Source organism: Schistocerca americana, chromosome 3 (assembly GCF_021461395.2).
Source record: "Schistocerca americana isolate TAMUIC-IGC-003095 chromosome 3, iqSchAmer2.1, whole genome shotgun sequence".
NCBI classification, from domain to species: domain Eukaryota; kingdom Metazoa; phylum Arthropoda; class Insecta; order Orthoptera; family Acrididae; genus Schistocerca; species Schistocerca americana.
In genome coordinates this window covers 688,932,229-688,954,686 of record NC_060121.1, presented here as the reverse complement: position 1 = coordinate 688,954,686, position 22,458 = coordinate 688,932,229, and positions in this window count along the sequence as shown.

Here is a 22,458-nt window from a genome sequence, read left to right as displayed (position 1 = left end):
TGTCAGGGGGCTACAACCAACATGGTACATGGTGGCCCGATCACAATGGACTGGCTACTATGTTGGATATGAGGTGCAAAGAATTCCATGGTCATCGTCGGCGTAGAAACCGACACTGCATAGTGGATCGAGGAAAACGCACACAGGAAGGTGTCCTCGCCCATGAGATGGAGAATGAGCGGGACTGCAATGCCACGACGAGAAAGTGGGCAAAAGATCTCAATGCACAATGAACATGATGCACCATGTAATTTGCTCTTCCCCAATTGGCTCGCTCTTCGAGAAAATTTTGAAAAATAGAGGTCAGGCCCTACAGGGGACCATCACAAAGGCCAAAACGTGTGAGACTCCTTTTGATCGCCTCTTACAACAGGCCAGAGTACCACAGGCCTAATCTAATCCCCAAACCCGCATGGGGAAAGAAAGTTGATGATTGGAATTTCGTGAGAAGACCCCATCGCAACCGAAAACTTCTTTCTTTCAATGATATCCACCCCAAATCCTGTACCATTTTAGTGACATTCCGCCCCCCCCCCCTATTTCACAGTAATACAAAAAGTGCTGCCCTTCTTTGAATTTCTTCGATGCACACTGTCTGTCCTATATGGTAAGGATCCCACACCGTGCAGCAGCATTCTAAAAGAGGATGGACAAGCGTGGTGTAGGCAGTCTCCTTAGTACATCTGTTACATTTTCTAAGTGCCCTGCCAATGAAACGCAGTCTTTGGTTATCCTTCCCCAGAACATTGTCTCTGTGTTCCTTCCAATTTAAGTTATTCATAATTGTAATTCCTAGGTTTTTAGTTGAACTTACGGCCTTTAGATTTGACTGATTCATCGTGTAACGGAAGTTTATCGAATTCCTTTTAGCACTCATGTGGATGACCTCACACATCTCAGTATTTAGGTTCAACTGTCAATTTTCGCACCATTCAGATATCTCTTCTAAATCGTTTTGCAATTTGTTCTGATCTTCTGATGACTTTATTACTCGATAAACGACAGCGTCATCTGCAAACAACCTAAGACGGCTGCTCAGATTGTCTCCCAAATCCTTTATATACATAAGGAACATCAAAGGGCCTATAACACTACCTGGAGGAACGCCAGAAATCACTTGTGCTTTACTCGATGACTTTCCGTCAATTACTACGAACTGTGACCTCTGACAGGAAATCATAAATCCAGTCACATAACTGAGACGATATTCCGTAAGCACGCAATTTCACTACAAACCGCTTGTGTGATACAGTGTCAAAAGCCTTCCGTAAATCCAGAAAATATGAAATCTATATGAAATCCCTTGTCAATAGCACTCAGCACTTCATGTGAATAAAGAGCTAGTATTGTTTCACAAGAACGATATTTTCTGAACCCATGTTGATTATGTGTCAACAGACCGTTTTCTTCGAGGTAATTCATAATGTTTTAACACAATACATCGGTTTTAATGATATGGGCCTGTAATTAAGTGGATTACTCCTACTAACTTTCTTGAATATCGGTGTGACCTGTGCAACTTTCCAGTCTTTGGGAACGGATCTTTCGTCGAGCGAACTGTTGTATATGATTGTTCCGTGTGGAGCTAATGCATCAGCATACTCTTAAAGGAACCTAACTTTTGTACAGTATGGATCAGAGGACTTGCTTTTATTAAGTGATCTAAGTTGCTTCGCTACTACTTTTACGTTACTCACGTTTGCAGCTGTTCTTGATTCTAATTCTGGAATAATTACTTCATCTTCTTTTGTGAAGGCATTTCGGAAGGCTGTGTTTAGTAACTCTGCTTTGGAAACACTGTCTTCGATAGTAACTCCATTGCTACCGCGCAGAGAAGGCATTGACTGTTTCTTTCAGCTAACACACTTCACATACGACCAGAATCTCTTTGGATTTTCTGCGAGGTTTCGAGACAAAGTTTCGTCGTAGAAACTGTTATAAGCATTTCGCATTGAAGTCCGCGCTAAATTGCGAGCTTCTGTAAAAGATCGCCAATCTTGGGGATTTTGCGTCTATTTAAATTTGGCATGTTTATTTCTTTGCTTCTGCAATAGTGTTCTAACCCGTTTTCTGTATCAAGGAGGATCAGCTCCGTCGTTTGCTAATTTATGTCAAATAAATCTCTCAATTGCTGCCAATACTATTTCTCTGAATTTAAGCCACATCTAGTCTACACTCATTAATTTGGAAGGAGTGGAGATTGTCTCTCAGGAAGGCGTCAAGTTAATTTTTATTTTCGTTTTTGAGTAGGTATATTTTTCGTTTATTTTTGGAGGATTTTGGGGCTACAATATTCAATCCCGCTACGGCAACCCTGTGTTTAGTAATCCCTGTATCCGTTTTGATGCTCGTTATTAACTCAGGATTATTTGCTGCTAAGAGGTCAAGTGTGTTTTCACAACCGCTTACTACTCGCTTGGGCGCATGAACTACCTGCTCGACATAATTTTCATACGTCAGTGGAGTGGTGCCAGTTTTCAGTATGACAACACTTTTCCACACATTATACGTGCCTCTATTAAGCGTCCGAATGATGTTGAGGTACTCCTGTGGCAAGCTTGGTCCCCAGATCTCTTCCGATGAAACATGTGTGGCACCAGCCAATCCCACAGCCGTATCGAGGATATCAGGCACCAGTTACTACAGTCTCGGTCAGTTTGCCTCAAGAGAGGATACACCGTTTTTGCGACACCCTTTCCAACAGAACTAGTACATTTATCTAGTCCAGAGAAATGCAGCTCATATAGTGTAGTCACTGAAGTAACTTCACATACTCTACACCTCTTTGAAGTTTGATTTCGTTTCCTCCTCTCCGTTTGAATGCTCCAGTTTTTCACTTTTTGTTCCTGTTGTCGGCTATTATTGGTGTTGTTCAAACCTCAACTACTGCTCTGAACGACTATGACTAGTGTGTTCTACCCTTTTAAGAAATAATCTCAGTCATATCTCACAGTTTTGACGTACTCATTTTTAGGACACCGCAACTCAATCGGTAATAACGGAAACTTTGTGGGATCGCTTCATTGTCCATCCGTCTGTTCGCCTGACTTAAGAACCCTTTTTCTCAGAAACGGTTGGACGTATTCAGTTGAAATTTATGTCACCTACTAAGGTCTACGGTCCCTTGGCTGCGTGAGACCTTTAAGCTTCTAACTTAATGCAGTCAAAAGATACTGCCATTGAGGTAACATTTTGATACTCGTAAACTCTCTCATTAAAACCTACACGATACGTCCTGTTGATCTAGATTCGTGTAACTCGGGAAAAAACAATGTTTCACTGTAAAAGTAGGCAAAAGGATTCTAAATTCGTTAAATTGCAATGCTATCATATAAAAAAATGTTTTTGCCGGTGGAACTCGCATTGCATTCAACTGCATGCAAGCTTAAAATGTAAGTTGTAGTAGTAGTCATTTAGTAAGCAACTGAAGAAAAAATTATTAAATCTTTTGCTGGAGTGTGTAAATTGAAGACCTACGCTCGCTCTTTTTTTGTGTCCGAGCTAGTCTCAAGAACTACTGTAGAGAATCTAATAAGGTCACGAAGTACCCTGGATTGATATCGATAAGAGGCAAAAATCTGAGATTCTCAATTCCCGGGATGAATGAGCTATCTACATACACAATCAAGTTTTTTGTGGAACTCATAATCGCAGTTGGCCAATTTTTATCGTAAGTACCGCTGTCTGTCATACGTGCAGTTATTAGAAACTGACTTCTTTGTATAAACTTGTCTTACTATTTTAATAACTTTCCAGTAACAGTCATTATTTATTATCATCGTCTAAAGTTGACTTCCGTTTACACTGATAAATGCTGCAATATGTTGAAGTCACAGCTTCTCTCCACTTACGTTATATACAACATACACATCGTCTGTGGCTGATCTTGCCTTTCCTAAACGCTTGTTGTACTCAGTCAGTGACAATTTCTACAGGGTGGGACAAATAAAAGTGGCCCGGAAAACAGGTTTCCAGGGTACAAAGAAACAAAGCAGAGGAAACGAAATACAGAAGTAACCTGACTACAGCAGATGTTGAAAGTGACCACCATTCTTGGCATTTTTGAGCCCTGGTCAGCAAGTTGCTTAAGACGGATCGAACCTGGACTGCTGGATTTGCTGCAGTCTCATACGAAATGTTCTGCTGCTATTCTTGAAAACTATGAGGCTTCTTGCGATACACCTTAGACTTGAGGATTCCCCATACAGAGTAACCACACAAAGATCAGATGACCTGGGTGGCCAGCTATGGCCGGGACTGATCTCTGTTAACAACTATGGTTCAAATGGTTCAAATGGCTCTGAGCACTATGGGACTTAACATCTATGGTCATCAGTCCCCTAGAACTTAGAACTACTTAAACCTAACTAACCTAAGGACAGCACACAACACCCAGTCATCACGAGGCAGAGAAAATCCCTGACCCCGCCGGGAATCGAACCCGGGAACCCGGGCGTGGGAAGCGAGAACGCTACCGCACGACCACGAGATGCGGACTTAACAACTATGTCAAGCGTGAATACGTGTATGTAAATGTGCCTCAAGGAACTGATGTGGATCACATGGAGGGCGTACACATGGTGTGCACTTCACGGGGTGTGGTTGTATGTATACATTCACGTCCAGTCGTATCCTCTCGTCCTGGCCACTTCTTTGCCCCACCCTGTACAATTATTTTTGTTGAGATGACTTACACTTTTGTAATTTTTACATGTTTTGCTATTATCTGTCCAGAAAATAATTCGTCTGTCTTCCATGCAACAGATAATTCAATTGTTCACCGGCGCTACTGATTATACACAGTAACTTACTATGTCCTACATTTCAGTAATTCTGTGTTTACTTAATCTATCGCAGTTGGTTGCTTTCGTGAAAAATCCGAAGATATCTAGAAGGACTAGTCCCTGCTCGGGCTGCTCATTTACAAGATAAGTCTTCCAGAAAATTACACATCTGAAAAACAGTCGCGGCTGTCGGGCAGGCCTGCCGCGGAACATTCCGCTCGCTCGTCAGACGGTATCACGTTACAAGGTCGGTGAATTCAGTATTAGCGTAGGCAGCCAGAAAAACATCCTGTGGTGTTGAGGCTGCTACGACAGAAACGAGTGACCTGCTTTCCTAACTTATGAGTCATTGAAGAGCGTGTAAATTTCACATCTCCACGAAGCATTCTCGTTGAAGTACGTAAGAGTTTCAGGTACTAACATTCAAGGAATTAACTAAGCACAGTCTTTTGCTTATTGGTCTTTGTAGTTAACACTACAATATACGAACTTTTAATAAATCGCAAAGAGCAGAATACTAGTCACTAATGCCATACGAACTTTTAAGATATTTCTACAGGCAGGGCATTACATTTATAAAGTAATTTAATGTTATTTTAAATCATATGTATGTATGCTGACTAACAACAGACGGTCGAGCTAATCTATATCGTGTGACACTAGAGCACATTCGACTGACATCTCCCAAAGATAATTTTACGTCTCTAGGTCAGAGGACAATACCATAAATTTCCCTTCTTCCTCTTCCGCTACTAGGTATTGTTTCATAATGTCGTTTAATAAGCATATGACTAAATGATTCCAAAGTAACTAAATATATTATACAGATTGGGTCGGGGCATAAGTTCGTAGCGAACAGTTTTTCCATAAGTTTAATAAACACAACAGATACACACCACCGAGACTTTATTAATTAACAATATATCCTCCTTCAGTATTTACAACAGCCTGCCAGTGCTTTTCTATTCTATGACTGTAGAAATCACGTGGTTTTGAGACGAAGAACTTGTCGACCCATGTTCAGAGAGCATTTTCATCCGGAAAGGACGTTTCTTGAAAGCTGTTCTATGTAGGGTGGAAAAGGCGAAAATCTAAGAGCACAAGATCAGGTAAATAAGGTGGTCGTGAAATAACTTCCCAGACCAACTCCTCTCTAGTGTTTGTCAGTCTAGCAGAATGCAGGCGTGTGTACGTGGAGTATCATCACTTCACGGAGTCTTCATGGTCTTTGTTCTTGCACTGCGTCTGCAAGATGTCTCAGTTGCTGACAATAAAAGTCAGGTGTGGTGGTTACATCCCGGGGAAGCAATTCTCAGTGCACCACAACGTCGCTGTTCCACCAGGTGCATAACTCTTTTGTGGATACGAGCAGCTAATGTAAAAACGATCCTGCTTAAAATGATAAAACCATTTTTTGCTGTGCTCTATACAGTGGCACTATTACCAACAAGGCGCAAATGTTTCTCTCTGCCTCCGCTGCTGTCATCCCTCAACTGAACTCAAAAAGCAGAATATGTCGCAAATGTTCCGAATTCCCTACTTATCACTCCATTTTCTAGCGTCCACAACCCCAATCACTTTCGCCAAATGACAAACTGACAACATGTAAAGTCAAATAGCAACAGTGAATTACAAATAAAAACGACAATCGAGAAATAAACCCTTACCAACCGGAACACCAACATTCAAAACAAAAACGCTACGAACCTAGGCACCAACCTATTATAAAGATAGTTTGAAATGAATTTCCGGAGACGCGAAATGATTTTCGAACAAGCTAATGTCTAGTTGCCTCAGTAAATTTCATTGCTGCATTGTGTAATTTAGGGAAGAGATATTACGGGTATCAATCATTAGAAAAGTCGTAAAACTCTTCGATGCGGAGTGCATATAACAGAAGCGAACACAAAAAGAAGCAATATTCTTAGATTACTCAGATGTGTAAATGTACTATACCCATGATGTCACTGACGCAGTATGTCTTTTTCTAGTTTCATTTTTATTATTAACAGTAGGATGATGTAATAGAAGCTGCTTTAATAACGTTATGCTGCCTTATGACGATCGTTTCGACTGGAACTAGTAGCAAAGAAAGTTTTTTACCAACAGCTTTTGGTCCTAAATAAAAATGACTGTCTGCAAATATGTACGAACTGTGGATCAACATATACTACAGCTGGAAGAAGGACAATCTGCTTTGAACACTATATTTACAAATACTAGAAATACAGGCATCAGATACATTCGACTTTTCATTCTTAAGCTATTTTAATTGTCATCTTGGTCTTCACGATACGATTATAAGGAGACACTACTGTACTGCGGTATACCTCAGGGTAACAGTTTCGGAAAACTAATATTTTGGCCTTCTCTTTGTCGTCCTCCGCTTCGGTGCCATTAATGTTCCTCAGTGACTAGACAGATGGCCTTGATCTATTTACCAACTTCAGTAACATTAAAACTGCTCAGAATGGGCATATGAGTAGTGAAACTGAACAGCTGAACAGTTCTAATTTCTAGGTGTTCGGTTAGATAGTAAATTGTCGTGGGAATCCCACGTTCAGGGCCTTTTTCAAAGACTTAATGCTGCCATTTTTACTATTCGAACTGTATCTGAAGTGAGTGATCGTTCGACACGAAAATTAGTCTACTTTGCTTATTTTCATTCACTTATGTTTTATGGTATTACATTTCGGGGTAACTGTTCCCATTCTAAACGGATATTTTTCCTCAGAAACGGGCGGTTCGGGCAATAAGTGGTGTAAGTTCACGAACCTTTTGTCGACCCCTGTTCACGAGTCTGGGTATTTTGACATTGGCCTATATATATATATATATATATATATATATATATATATATATATATATATATATATATATATTCCTTACAGTCATTTATTATCAACAATATTAGATTATTGCCAAGAATAAGCAGCTTTCACTCAGTTAATACTCAGCAGAAATCAAACTTGCATTTGGATCGGACTTCCTTAACTCTTGTGCAGAAAGGTGTGCAGAATACTGCTGGATCCATTATCAATAAGGTACCACTCGAATTCAAAAATCTTAACAGTAATTCACGCGCTTTCAAATCGAAACTGGAGAGTTTCCTCAAGGATCACTCCTATTCTGTCGAGAAGTCCCTTGAAAAATAAAGCAGATTCTTGCTGTATTGTTGATTGCGTTTACTTTTACTAATCGACTGACTTTTTCGGGTACATAGACATTTTATTTTATCTGTTATTACTTTTATGTTGTAATTTCATGTACTGACATGTTCCATGACTTACACTTGACGTGTAAATAAATAAATATTTTTTTCAGGTTTTGGAATGTCACTGTCTAACTCATTGAGCACTTCACGCATGGCTTTCCATCCTTTCATTTAGGATTAGTTCAGCTTTTGCTCGTTAAAATGACTATCTACTTTTAAGTTTGTTGTAAAAGTCTCGTTCTTTTCTGAGAAAATTTCTAAAACGCTGTTGAATCAGCTCACAACTTTTCGACATAGCTGCCGGAGGCGTACGTACAATACATATAGCCAATAAACGAAAAATTGTAAGATGCAGAGGCGCTAAAATTTCTACGTTGCTATCAAGATAGTTGAAGTGATCATCAGGAAGAAACAATCAGGAAGTATTTCACCCACAGCTATGCATTATTCGCTATTAGTGTACACCCTGTTGATACTAAAAAGTAAGAGAGAAAAAAAGACTTGGAGTTTGATTGCCAGGACAGGACAAAAAAGTCAATCTGGTACTCTTCGAATTATGCGCCTAGACTGAGCGCTGTGTTCCACGTTGCAGGGTCCCGCTGGTAGATGTCATCGTTTCGAGGAAAACCAAATGCCCGTACGGGTGGAAATGGTGCCCAAGGACAGGTGCATGTAAGTGTTGATCCATTGTGCCTTCCAGAGCAAGGAGATCACCCAGGGAATGCCACGAAAACATTTTCAAACCCATAACGGTCCCTCCTGCGGCATTGCCCCTTCTGACCAGTGTTACAGGATGTTTGCTTTCAAACGCTTCACGCCGTACACGCCAACGGCCATCTGTCCGGTGGAGCATAAAACGCATTTTATCTTAAAAAGCCACCTGCCGCGACTCAGTAAACATTCAGTTGCAGTACTGGTGTAGAAATTACAATATCCTTCGCCGATGAACAGCAGTCACCATTGGTGCACAAACCGGGTGCCTGCTGCGGAGGCCTGTACGCAGGAAAATTCTGTGAACGGCCTTGAGGAGTGACAGTTCATCTGGGCGTTCAGTTGCTCAACAGTTGTACATACACTCCTGGAAATTGAAATAAGAACACCGTGAATTCATTGTCCCAGGAAGGGGAAACTTTATTGACACATTCCTGGGGTCAGATACATCACATGATCACACTGACAGAACCACAGGCACATAGACACAGGCAACAGAGCATGCACAATGTCGGCACTAGTACAGTGTATATCCACCTTTCGCAGCAATGCAGGCTGCTATTCTCCCATGGAGACGATCGTAGAGATGCTGGATGTAGTCCTGTGGAACGGCTTGCCATGCCATTTCCACCTGGCGCCTCAGTTGGACCAGCGTTCGTGCTGGACGTGTAGACCGCGTGAGACGACGCTTCATCCAGTCCCAAACATGCTCCATGGGGGACAGATCCGGAGATCTTGCTGGCCAGGGTAGTTGACTTACACCTTCTAGAGCACGTTGGGTGGCACGGGATACATGCGGACGTGCATTGTCCTGTTGGAACAGCAAGTTTCCTTGCCGGTCTAGGAATGGTAGAACGATGGGTTCGATGACGGTTTGGATGTACCGTGCACTATTCAGTGTCCCCTCGACGATCACCAGTGGTGTACGGCCAGTGTAGGAGATCGCTCCCCACACCATGATGCCGGGTGTTGGCCCTGTGTGCCTCGGTCGTATGCAGTCCTGATTGTGGCGCTCACCTGCACGGCGCCAAACACGCATACGACCATCATTGGCACCAAGGCAGAAGCGACTCTCATCGCTGAAGACGACACGTCTCCATTCGTCCCTCCATTCACGCCTGTCGCGACACCACTGGAGGCGGGCTGCACGATGTTGGGGCGTGAGCGGAAGACGGCCTAACGGTGTGCGGGACCGTAGCCCAGCTTCATGGAGACGGTTGCGAATGGTCCTCGCCGATACCCCAGGAGCAACAGTGTCCCTAAATTGCTGGGAAGTGGCGGTGCGGTCCCCTATGGCACTGCGTAGGATCCTACGGTCTTGGCGTGCATCCATGCGTCGCTGCGGTCCGGTCCCAGGTCGACGGGCACGTGCACCTTCCGCCGACCACTGGCGACAACATCGATGTACTGTGGAGACCTCACGCCCCACGTGTTGAGCAATTCGGCGGTACGTCCACCCGGCCTCCCGCATGCCCACTATACGCCCTCGCTCAAAGTCCGTCAACTGCACATACGGTTCACGTCCACGCTGTCGCGGCATGCTACCAGTGTTAAAGACTGCGATGGAGCTCCGTATGGCACGGCAAACTGGCTGACACTGACGGCGGCGGTGCACAAATGCTGCGCAGCTAGCGCCATTCGACGGCCAACACCGCGGTTCCTGGTGTGTCCGCTGTGCCGTGCGTGTGATCATTGCTTGTACAGCCCTCTCGCAGTGTCCAGAGCAAGTATGGTGGGTCTGACACACCGGTGTCAATGTGTTCTTTTTTCCATTTCCAGGAGTGTATATTCGTCTGCACACATCTCCACAACCGCCGTTCACCCCTGTCATCTACGGTCCGTGGAGCACCACAGATGCCTGGGTGTTGGTTTTGGATGGCACCATTTTGTCACGCACGTTATACAGTACTTTGACCACGATGGCGCAAGAACAGTTTACAGACTAAGCCATTTCGGAAATGCTTCCACGCTTATTCCGAAAGGCAGTGATTATGTCGTTTTGAATGTCAGATAAAACCGAATAACACCAAAGACTGCACTGCTTCCGCGACCCAAGGACTCCACTGCTAGTGCTGCTAGTGCTCCCATGCACCGTCTTGGAGTGGTTATTGCACGTCTAAGGTGTCAGGCAAATCCAACACCTTCCATGAAAACCCTGACATGATAGCAAATCCGGCAATATGTCACATAGCTCCGAATAAATCCTGACATTAAATTACCCAAAGTAATATGATCAACGAGTGAGCAAATGGAATACCACATACTAACACAAGAACGCCTAAATGCATGTCATACCTTCCCACCGTGAAACAGACGCAATTCCGATGGGAGAAAGGAGAACAGAAACCGAGAGCAGAGCCGTGTAGGCTAGAAGGCCCTACGATAAGGGACACCCACATCACCGGCCGACCGCCGGGAGGTCTATACCCCAGCCCATGTTAAAAGATAGAGCCCTCCAGAAGAACAGTGTAGGCCTTGCAATAACACTAAAAGGGCCACACCAGCTGCAAGTTTTAGCGTGAGACTATACGCATCTCTGTTATGTAGCAAACATTAAAAACATTGCCCCACCACGAAAAGTATAGCGTTTCTCATTGGATAGACAGAATTTTTGTAGGTGGAGCTTAAGGTTAACATTGAGACACTGACTGGTCAGTTGAAAATACAGCCAGATACCTTTTTCTTAAACCAAATTCTGTAAACAGTAGTAAGGAGAAGTTCAAGAGAGCTGCTACTGAGACGGCGAGGTGTGCGGAGCTGCGCCACAAACCGCCCCTGACGCTGCCTAACCACCGACAAGGTAATGAACACACGCGATGCTGCATAAGAGTGCATAAGGCTTCACTCAGAACTGCAGAAGCCTCATCTGTTGCATCCCCTTTTTACGTAATACTAGTGTCGATCGTCAATTAAACTTCGTGGTATTCACATTTGCTACTTGAAGTTAAAATCTGAAACGCAATGATTTTTCTGTTATACAATTATTGAGAAGCCACATCAACCACTTAATTTATGACAACTTGAATAAGTAATTAAAGATAATTGAGGGTCACTGTAGACCATTTTTGATAGTTTTCTCTTTTATGAAACTTAATTTAAAGCTAGATTATAGATATGATATGGCATAGGTCATCCTTCGATCCATTATAGAACTTGGAAACCCATTCAGGGAATATTCGTTCACATTTTTGTTGAACGCAGTTGGTTTTTATCATCCTGTATTAAAATATTTCCTTTCATCAATAGTGCAATTTATAAACAATGTTTTGTGAGTAGAATAAAAATTCCAATGGTAAACTTAACTGCTTTTTCGACGTTATTTTACCAGCTAACTAAAAATAGGAAAGCCTTGAACCCCTTCCACTACATTTAGTTAGTATTAAGATTCTTGTACAGGGAATTCAGTGGAGCTGATGCTGTAATCATTAAGTATTTGATTATATCATCTCTAGTCTCACTGAACTCTTCTGAACTCTACATGTCATGTGTGGACTGGCGTCTCCTTACCAGCAACAGGTCCCAGGTTCAAACTAGCAATTCCCTAAAAAACACTTTCAGAGCGTCGTTGAGCGAAAGTGGTAGGGAGACATGACTCAGAACAAACAGACACCACGCAGAATGTTACACACGTTGACATCAAACATAGGCAGTGGTCACATTAATGTCACACACCTTGGAGGATTCTATTAAATTTAGTATACTTTAATATGTTATACTAATTTAAAAAATGAAAATACTTTTGCGAATTCCTGACAATCTTATTTTGTTCAATTTTTTTAATTATTTAGCTACTTATTTCCTTATTTTTAACTGTAATATGACTACTCATATTCTTCATAGCTAGACACTATTTCATAGTGGCTGTGGCACGATAACAAGAATTCTGAACAGGGAAATGTTTCTTGCAGCTACACCATCGAAAAGGTAAAATTTTGCAACGATATTGCCGGGAGTGGAGTTGGTTAAATTTTACTCTGCTTATAAATTTAAGACGTAACTCCACAGGCTACTCACATTACTGTGACCAGGGCCTGTGGTCGACGTCAACGTGCAATAATTACTGACAGACGGCAAGTGCCTACACTAGCAGTGGAGTGTATACAAAGAATGGAGGCAAGAGGAAAATACTGCCGGGGACAAGGGTAAAAGCATTTCAGAAAAGCTTAGCTTTTAAACTGTTCGCGTGCCACCATGGATAAATTATGTTGTGTACGGCAAAATGGCGCTATGTAAAAGCGACGCAGAGGCGACTGTGGTGCACCGAGCGCCAAAGATAACAGGCCTGAACGAGGGCTGTGCAGATGTGCGCGGGCGAATAGGCATGCAACTGTTGAGCAACTGACCACCCACATGAAACAAGAGTCTACTAACAGTGTCTCCTCTAAGACCGTTCAGCGGACGTTGCTGAGCATAGGCCTCCACATCAGACACCTGTTTCATGCACCGATGATGACCGCTTTTAGTCGGCGATGAAGAATGGAATTCCAGCTCCAATACCGCAACTCAAAGTTCACTGAGTGACTACAGGTGGCCTTTTAAGATTTTTCGCGTTTTATTCCCCATCGGACAGATGGCCGTTGGCATGTACCGAACGCAACGTCTGACAGCAAACAATCTACAACATTTGTGGGAAGGGCCAGGCCGGAGATGTAAGCATTATGGTTCTGGTAATGTTTTCGTGGCATTCCCTGGGTATCTCGTCATTTTGGAAGGCTCAATGAATAAACACTATATTGCCTCTATTCTTGAAGACCATGTCCACCCCTACATACACTGTTTTTCCTTGGAACGATGGCAGTTACCAACAGGATAATGCAACGTATCACACAGCTTGCACTGTACGTACGTGGTTAGAAGGGCACCAGGATGAATTCACTGTACTTTTTTTTTTTAGATTCGTCAGTTGGACACGGCACTGGAGTCGGCACAAAGATATAAACAACATGAATAGAAGTTATTTTTGAACGAACTTCGTTAAGTTGGCAGCAAACCAAAGACAACGTAAAACTTAAGGAAGTTACAATATTTACGTTGTTGATAGCACAGTGTTCGAACCGATAGCTATGATTACTGGAAAAAGAAAAATAGTACACTATAAGCAAGAAGGAAAAACACTGAAATGTGTACAAAGTTCGGAATACAAATTTATGCTTTTGTTTCGGAAATAAAATGGTAGTGCGACCTCCAGACCAGATGAGAGGAAATGCAGATCCCAGCACACTAAGAAATTACTTATTTACACAAAAAAAACCGTCGTGAACTGTTTGATAATCTAAAAATGACAAAACTGTATCATTATAGATCCCGCTGAAGCTGCCTTAAAGCAAGAAAAAGGCATATCGCCTGGGAAAATTAAGTAGCAGCAAGAAAAGGTGATTTTATTTTAAAAAAACAAGTTTTAAAATAATATTTTCCTAAGGCTCATGATGATCCATGGATCTCTTCTAACTCATAAAAAACTATTTTTACAATCAGTAGGCTATTTTCCCACAAAATATGCCCCGTAACAAATGTTTTTTAGAGCATACGCAACAGAAACCAAAACGGCCTTGCTGTGCTGGTACTGCGAACGGCTGAAAGCAAGGGGAAACTACAGCCGTAATTTTTCCCGAGGACATGCAGCTTTACTGTATGATTAAATGATGATGGCGTCCTCTTGGGTAAAATATTCCGGAGGTAAAATAGTCCCCCATTCGGATCTCCGGGCGGGGAATACTCAAGAGGACGTCGTTATCAGGAGAAAGAAAACTGGCATTCTACGGATCGGAGCGTGGAATGTCAGATCCCTTAATCGGGCAGGTAGGTTAGAAAATTTAAAAAGGGAAATGGATAGGTTAAAGTTAGATATACTGGGAATTAGTGAAGTTCGGTGGCAGGAGGAACAAGACTTTTGGTCAGGTGATTACAGGGTTATAAATACAAAATCAAATAGGGGTAATGCACGAGTAGGTTTAATAATGAATAAAAAAATAGGAGTGCGGGTTAGCTACTACAAACAGCATAGTGAACGCATTATTGTGGCCAAGATAGACACAAAGCCCATGCCTACTACAGTAGTACAAGTTTATATGCCAACTAGCCCTGCAGATGATGAAGAAATTGATGAAATGTATGACGAGATAAAAGAAATTGTTCGGGTAGTGAAGGGAGACGAAAAATAGTCATGGGTGACTGGAATTCGTCAGTAGGAAAAGGGAAAGAAGGAAACATAGTAGGTGAATATGGATTCGGGGGAAGAAATGAAAGAGGAAGCCGCCTTGTAGAATTTTGCACAGAGCATAACTTAATCATAGGTAACACTCGGTTCAAGAATCATGAAAGAAGGTTGTATACCTGGAAGAATCCTGGATACTAAAGGGTATCAGATAGATTACATAATGGTAAGACAGAGATTTAGGAACCAGGTTTTAAATTGTAAGACATTTCCAGGGGCAGATGTGGATTCTGACCACAATCTATTGGTTATGAACTGCAGATTGAAACTGAAGAAACTGCAAAAAGGCGGAAATTTAAGGAGATGGGACCTGGATAAACTGAAAGAACCAGAGGTGGTACAGAGTTTCAGGGAGAGCATAAGGGAACAATTGACAGGAATGGGGGAAAGAAATACAGTAGAAGAAGAATGGGTAGCCCTGAGGGATGAAGTAGTGAAGGCAGCAGAGGATCAAGTAGGTAAAAAGACGAGGGCTAATAGAAATCCTTGGGTATCAGAAGAAATATTGAATTTAATTGATGAAATGAGAAAATATAAAAATGCAGTAAATGAAGCAGGCAAAAAGGAATACAAACGTCTCAAAAATGAGATCGACAGGAAGTGCAAAATGGCTAAGCAGGAATGGCTAGAGGACAAATGTAAGGATGTAGAGGCTTGTTTCACTAGGGGTAAGATAGATACTGCCTACAGGAAAATTAAAGAGACCTTTGGAGAGAAGAGAACCACTTGTATGAATATCAAGAGCTCAGATGGCAACCCAGTTCTAAGCAAAGAAGGGAAGGCAGAAAGGTGGAAGGAGTATATAGAGGGTTTATACAAGGGCGATGTACTTGAGGACAATATTATGGAAATGGAAGAGGATGTAGATGAAGATGAAATGGAAGATAAGATACTGCGTGAAGAGTTTGACAGATCATTGAAAGACCTGAGTCGAAACAAGGCCCCGGGAGTAGACAACATTCCATTAGAACTACTGATGGCCTTGGGAGAACCAGTCATGACAAAACTCTACCGTCTGGTGAGCAAGATGTATGAGACAGGCGAAATACCCACAGACTTCAAGAAGAATATAATAATTGACAATCCCAAAGAAAGCAGGTGTTGACAGATGTGAAAATTACCGAACTATCAGTTTAATAAGTCACAGCTGCAAAATACTAACGCGAATTCTTTACAGACGAATGGAAAAACTGGTAGAAGCGGACCTCGGGGAAGGTCAGTTTGGATTCCGTAGAAATGTTGGAACACGTGAGGCAATACTAACCTTACGACTTATCTTAGAAGAAAGATTAAGAAAAGGAAACCTACGTTTCTAGCATTTGTAGACTTAGAGAAAGCTTTTGACAACGTTACTGGAATACTCTCTTTCAAATTCTGAAGGTGGCAGGGGTAAAATAGAGGGAGCGAAAGGCTATTTACAATTTGTACAGAAACCAGATGGCAGTTATAAGGGTCGAGGGGCATGAAAGGGAAGCAGTGGTTGGGAAAGGAGTGAGACAGGGTTGTAGCCCCTCCCCGATGTTATCCAATCTGTATATTGAGCAAGCAGTAAAGGAAACAAAAGAAAAATTCGGAGTAGGTATTAAAATCCAGGGAGAAGAAATAAAAACTTTGAGGTTCGCCGATGACATTGTAATTCTGTCAGAGACAGCAAAGGACTCGGAAGAGCGGTTGAACGGAATGGACAGTGTCTTGAAAGGAGGATATAAGATGAACATCAACAAAAGCAAAACGAGGATAATGGAATATAGTCAAATTAAATCGGGTGATGCTGAGGGGATTAGATTAGGAAATGAGACACTTAAAATAGTAAAGGAGTTTTGCTATTTAGGGAGTAAAATAACTGATGATGGTCGAAGTAGAGAGGATATAAAATGTAGACTGGCAATGGCAAGGAAATCGTTTCTGAAGAAGAGAAATTTGTTAACATCGAGTATAGATTTAAGTGTCATGAAGTCGTTTCTGAAAGTATTTGTATGGCGTGTAGTCATGTATGGAAGTGAAACATGGACGATAACCAGTTTGGACAAGAGGAGAATAGAAGCTTTCGAAATGTGGTGCTACAGAAGAATGCTGAAGATAAGGTGGGTAGATCACGTAACTAATGAGGAGGTATTGAATAGGATTGGGGAGAAGAGAAGTTTGTGGCACAACTTGACTAGAAAAAGAGATCGGTTGGTAGGACATGTTTTGAGGCATCAAGGGATCACAAATTTAGCATTGGAGGGCAGCGTGGGGGGAAAATCATAGAGGGAGACCAAGAGATCAATACACTAAGCAGATTCAGAAGGATGTAGGTTGCAGTAGGTACTGGGTGATGTAGAAGCTTGCACAGGATAGAGTAGCATGGAGAGCTGCATCAAACCAGTCTCAGGACTGAAGACCACAACAGCAACAACAACGCAACAGAATTGTTTCTCTGTACTATTTTACTTAGTATTCTGAAAACTTCACTTCCCACACTGTCACATAACATTTACACAAGTAGTTTAGATTTAACACTCTTTTTACCACTCAGAAGCAACATTAAAACCTGCAATTACGGATAAACGAATGTAACACGAAAGGTTAGAACTTATTCACCATCATGTGTCATTTCCTGATACTACTCATTGACGTAAGTACTTCTGAAACAGGTAGGCCATTTACAATCACAATTTCAGTTAATTACGACACAGGCTAAGTAAGATATCAGATCTTAATAAAAGGGGAATAAAAACAGGTAGGCCCTGATTAATAGGTTTTTCAGCCACCGAAATTATTAAACAGGTTTAGTTAAAAGGGGACAGGTAGGCCTTCAATAATAACAGCTTCATTTGAGCAAAATTACGAAACAGAAAACAAGTAGGACTTCATGAATAACTGCTTCAGTAAGTAACGAAGAGCTTGAATTGCTCCCTTATAAGGGGTGCACCAGAAGGCTTATACGAAAGGAGCACTAGACTGCACGAAATAGGAGGACCTAGAAAAGTTAGAACGAGAGGACCGGTCTTTCAAGGTCCTTTTCGTTGGGTGCAGACTAGCGAAAGTAGTATTAAGACAGCAAGGTTAATTACGCGAAAGTAACAATAACTAGCCATACAGTATGCCCGCGTCCCTGCAAGACATCGCCTCTACAACGACGGCGAAACTCCCGAAGGAAAACTAGGTTGCCAAACCCATTTACATAGTCTCTGAAGTTGCAGATTTTAAGGCACAGGAACCTCCTAAGTCAATATAATTAACGTCTACAATCCCCGAAGGTATTTCGAAATAGGCACCCGGGCCTGTTACAAGAGGAAAGTACTTATCTTGTGTTTGTCATTGAGGTCGGCAAAAACTGCGTGACAACGAAGGGGGTGGGGGGAGGGGGAGGTCGGCCACAGCATAGAAGAAACATGTTATCGCTCTGGCGACCAAAGCCAGTATCGACCCGACAATTCAAGGAACCAACTGGTGGTGAAATAGAACAGCTAATGATCGCAACACACTAATAGGCATCAATAAGAAAATAACAGTCAAGACCTCAAAATCCTAAACTTAATTGAAGTTCACGAATCGAAGCTCAAGCTTGCCGATTCCGAAGAGGTCCAGAATTCAGCACAACGAAACCGGCTTAAACTCTTTCATTGGCGTGCCACGTCCCAGAGCTGGCTGGCCAGGCTACTCACGGAGACGGCACTAAGTCAGCCACGGATTCAAATCGACACACAAATATGCCCAGCAACCACTCGGCGGACATCTTGCTCAGGACACTTGCGCAGTTGCTCACCTTACTCGCCAGCCAGGCCTCTCACTGTTACCGCCATCCAACTCACCACGCCGTAAGTCGCCCTGTACCCATTAACAACCTCGAGCAGAGATCTTAGTGGCCTCAAACTAGAGGGGACGTCACACGAGAGATCAAGCTAGTAAAAATATATATCAATGCTGCCAGAACAGGTCGTAGGCCCAACGGTACCGAGCGGTCGCTGTGTCATCCTCAGCCCATAGGCGTCACTGGCTGTGAATATGGAGGGGCATGCGGTCAGCACACCGCTCTCCTGGCTGAATGTCAGTTCACGAGACTGGAGATGGAGCTAGTGGGGCCACGGCCCAATCTCCCCTCTTAAAATAATGGACCCTAGTGCATCCTACAGAAGAGAAGGAAGGTTAATTAACAGGCTTAAGACACTTAAGATGCCTCCTGAGAACCTTACTACTGTCCAGATACCTGACAAGCAAGGTAATCTGGCCCAGAATTTTTATAATTGAGCATGGGTCTATGAAACAAGGAATTAACTTCCCGAGCTTGACGCCATCCCCTCACTCGACAGGCACAGCCCTTCACCTACCTTGCCCTGAAAGGGACATCTATTCCTATTGTATCCTAATGTTATTCCGGGCCCCTTCCCAATTTTCCCTAAGATCTTAAGGAGTAGTGAACGAAGACAGGAGGTCGTTTATATCCCACAAGTTGGACAGAGGAGAATTGATGGGCTACGCAAACAAGAGAGTGGCAAGAACTGCCTTGGATGCTTCGTTCTGCGTAATGTTAAATGCAAAATTGAGCTGCCGCATGGTGATATCCCACTTACTCGGAGACTTATGATTGTTAATTATCAAAGCTGACAAGGTTGCAATTCACTCCCCGGGGATAACATGGCGTGGTGGTTATGTGTTTAACAGCCTTACAAAAGCAAAACTGCTTAAACCGTTCGGAAACAAACGCCGGAGCGTTATCGCTAACAAGCGCCTTTTTATAGGGTGTCCAAACCAGCTGAAGATGTTGGTCAGATGTGCAATGGTAATGGCCGATGTGACCCCACGACTGGGGATTAACCATACAAATCTAGAAAACGCGTCAGCAACCACCAGAATACATCGGTTCCCCTTCTTGGCTCGAGGAAGAGGCCTTACGTACTCGATAAAGAGTTTGTCCATAGGGTTCTCCTCGCGCTTGACTTCGGAGGACTTCTACTGGGTTTAGCCTTCTTACAGGCTTCACACTCACCCATTAATCGCCACAACGTGGACCAAGTGAGGTGAGCCTTAATCTTTTCCAAGGTTTTATAGAGACCCAGATGTCCTGCCACTACAGAAATAATAGTAAACGGGAGCACCAGCTCCAGAGGCAAACAAATTTTAGAGTCCCCGGCTTCGTTAACGCATTTACATAGCACGCCATTCCTGATGGAGTATTCGCTAACCTCACCACCAGATATGAGTTTCTTATGGACCCCACAATGGATCTTGATCCTGTTTGATTTTAAGCTCCACAAATAACCAGGAAACTTCAGCTAAAACGGTACACACAACGGGTGAGACTCAACGCTCTTATTCTCGACAGCCCCCTTTTTCCTGAAACATGCGACTGATGGCGTCGGTGACTCGGTTGTCGGGTCCTTTTATGTGTCGCATCTTGAAATGCGGGCCGCCCACCTGACAATCCGACCAGTTTCCCTGGGTCGAGCCAACACCTAAGTTAGGGCCTGATTGTCTCTCTCGAGATCTGACTCCCTGTGCTCACGATAGAACTGAAACTTCTCTAAGACGATAATCACTGCTAGCGCTTCGCACTCAAAAGGAGTAATTTATCCTTGGACCAGACAACCTGCTAGACGCGAAAGCTAATGGGAATTTTATACCTTGATCCTCTTGCAACAACACTGCAGCAACAACGGCATTGGAAGCGTAAGTTTTAATGATAAATCTTTTCCTGAAATCCGGGACGGCTAAGACTAACGGTCCTGATAGTTTCAAAAGCCGCCTATTGGCTCTCACCCCAGACACATTTTTCCCCCTTCATTTGTATTTATTCAGGGGAGGGGCTATCTGGGTAAAATCAGGGACAAAACGGTGAAAATAATTCGCCATTCCAATAAATCTAGCTATCTCCATCCTATTTCAAGGCTGAGGCAATTTCTTCAATATCTTAGTTCGTACCTGGTCCTAATGCCGTCCTCGGAAATTGAATGGCCCAGAAAGGACACCTGTTTCCTAATAAGTGTCATCTTGGACGACTTAACGCATTCCAAAACTTGGAGAGGTCTTCCCAAAGATGGGAAATATGATCCTCAAACGACTGACTATGACATCATCAAGGTAATTAAAGACACAAGAAAACTTCAAGTCACCCAGGATATGATCTAACAAACGAGACAAAACCGCCACCCAGTGGACAAGCGGAATGGCACCCGGTTCGACTCATAAAATTTCCGATCAGTGCAGAACGCGGTGACAAGTTCAGACTCCTCCGTAAGAGGAATCTGATATGCCTGGTTCAGATAAGCTCCGTGAACCAATTACCCACCGAAAAGGAGTTTCGAGGATCCGGAAAAGGCTAAAATGGCTCTGAGCACTATGGGACTGAACTTCTGAGGTCATCAGTCCCCTAGAACTTAGAACTACCTAAAACTAACCAACCGAAGGCCATCACACACATCCATGCCCGAGTCAGGATTCGAACCTGCGACTGTAGCGGTCGCGCGGTCTCAGACTGAAGTGCCTATAACCGCTCGGCCACCCCGGCCGGCAATCCGGCAAAGGGACAAATCCTTAAACTAACATTTTTATTATGGATTCGATAATCAACGGCCTGTATTCCTGGTCTCGACCTTTAGGGACGGGAAATATTGGTGACGCATAGGGAGATGCAGACGGCCTAATGACCCCTTCCTTAAACATACTCGCAAATTTTTGTCACAAGACATTCATTTTGGATGGCGAGAGGCGAGAAGGAGACTGTCGCACCGGAGTGTCCTCAGCCAAAAATATGTGGTACCGTATGAACCGAACTTATTAGAGGAAACCTCGGGAAACACCCCTAATAAATTCAACAACCGCGCTGCCTGACCTGGCTCAAGACGGGCGACAGAAAATTCACCTGAGTTACTATTTACCGAACCCCCACAATTGCGCAAAAGCAAGAGCAAAAGGCTGTATTGTCACTAGGAAAACCTAAAAGAGAAGGTGCGGCTCGTAAAGTCGAGAACTAATCCTATTTTCTGAATAAAAGCACACCCAAGCAACGAATTGAGCGCTAGATATTTAACAAGCCATGAGAAATTACAAATGTACAAATAACCACGCACCTCGCCGACAAGAGGCAACTCTTGCCCCTTGGGACACGACATATCAAAGGACAGCGGCACATGGAAGATAATTTACACTGATACCCAAACTCCAAATACCAATTATAATTCATCAAGGACACGGAGCTACCAGAATCGAACTGGGTGCACAACCGTTCTTGTCCTAGATGGGCACAGACAAAAGGGAAGACAGTTCCGAGGGAGTTTTAATACTCACGCTCCATGGTGCACCCGTCCGATGGTAACCTGGCCTCATTTGCCGGGTTTAGGAGCTCGTGCTACAGGACACTCACGCACCAAGTGATCGCTGGCGCGGCACAGAAAACAGCCTTTCCCGGAAAATGTGTTGGAGGCTTGGAGAGTCCTACTAGTTTTCGAGGTGGACGGAGGAGATTCCAAGTACTGTTCACGACTCCGATCCTCATGGGAAAAAGATAAGGATTCAATGTAATCAAACAAATTTTGCAATTCCCAGATTCTTGC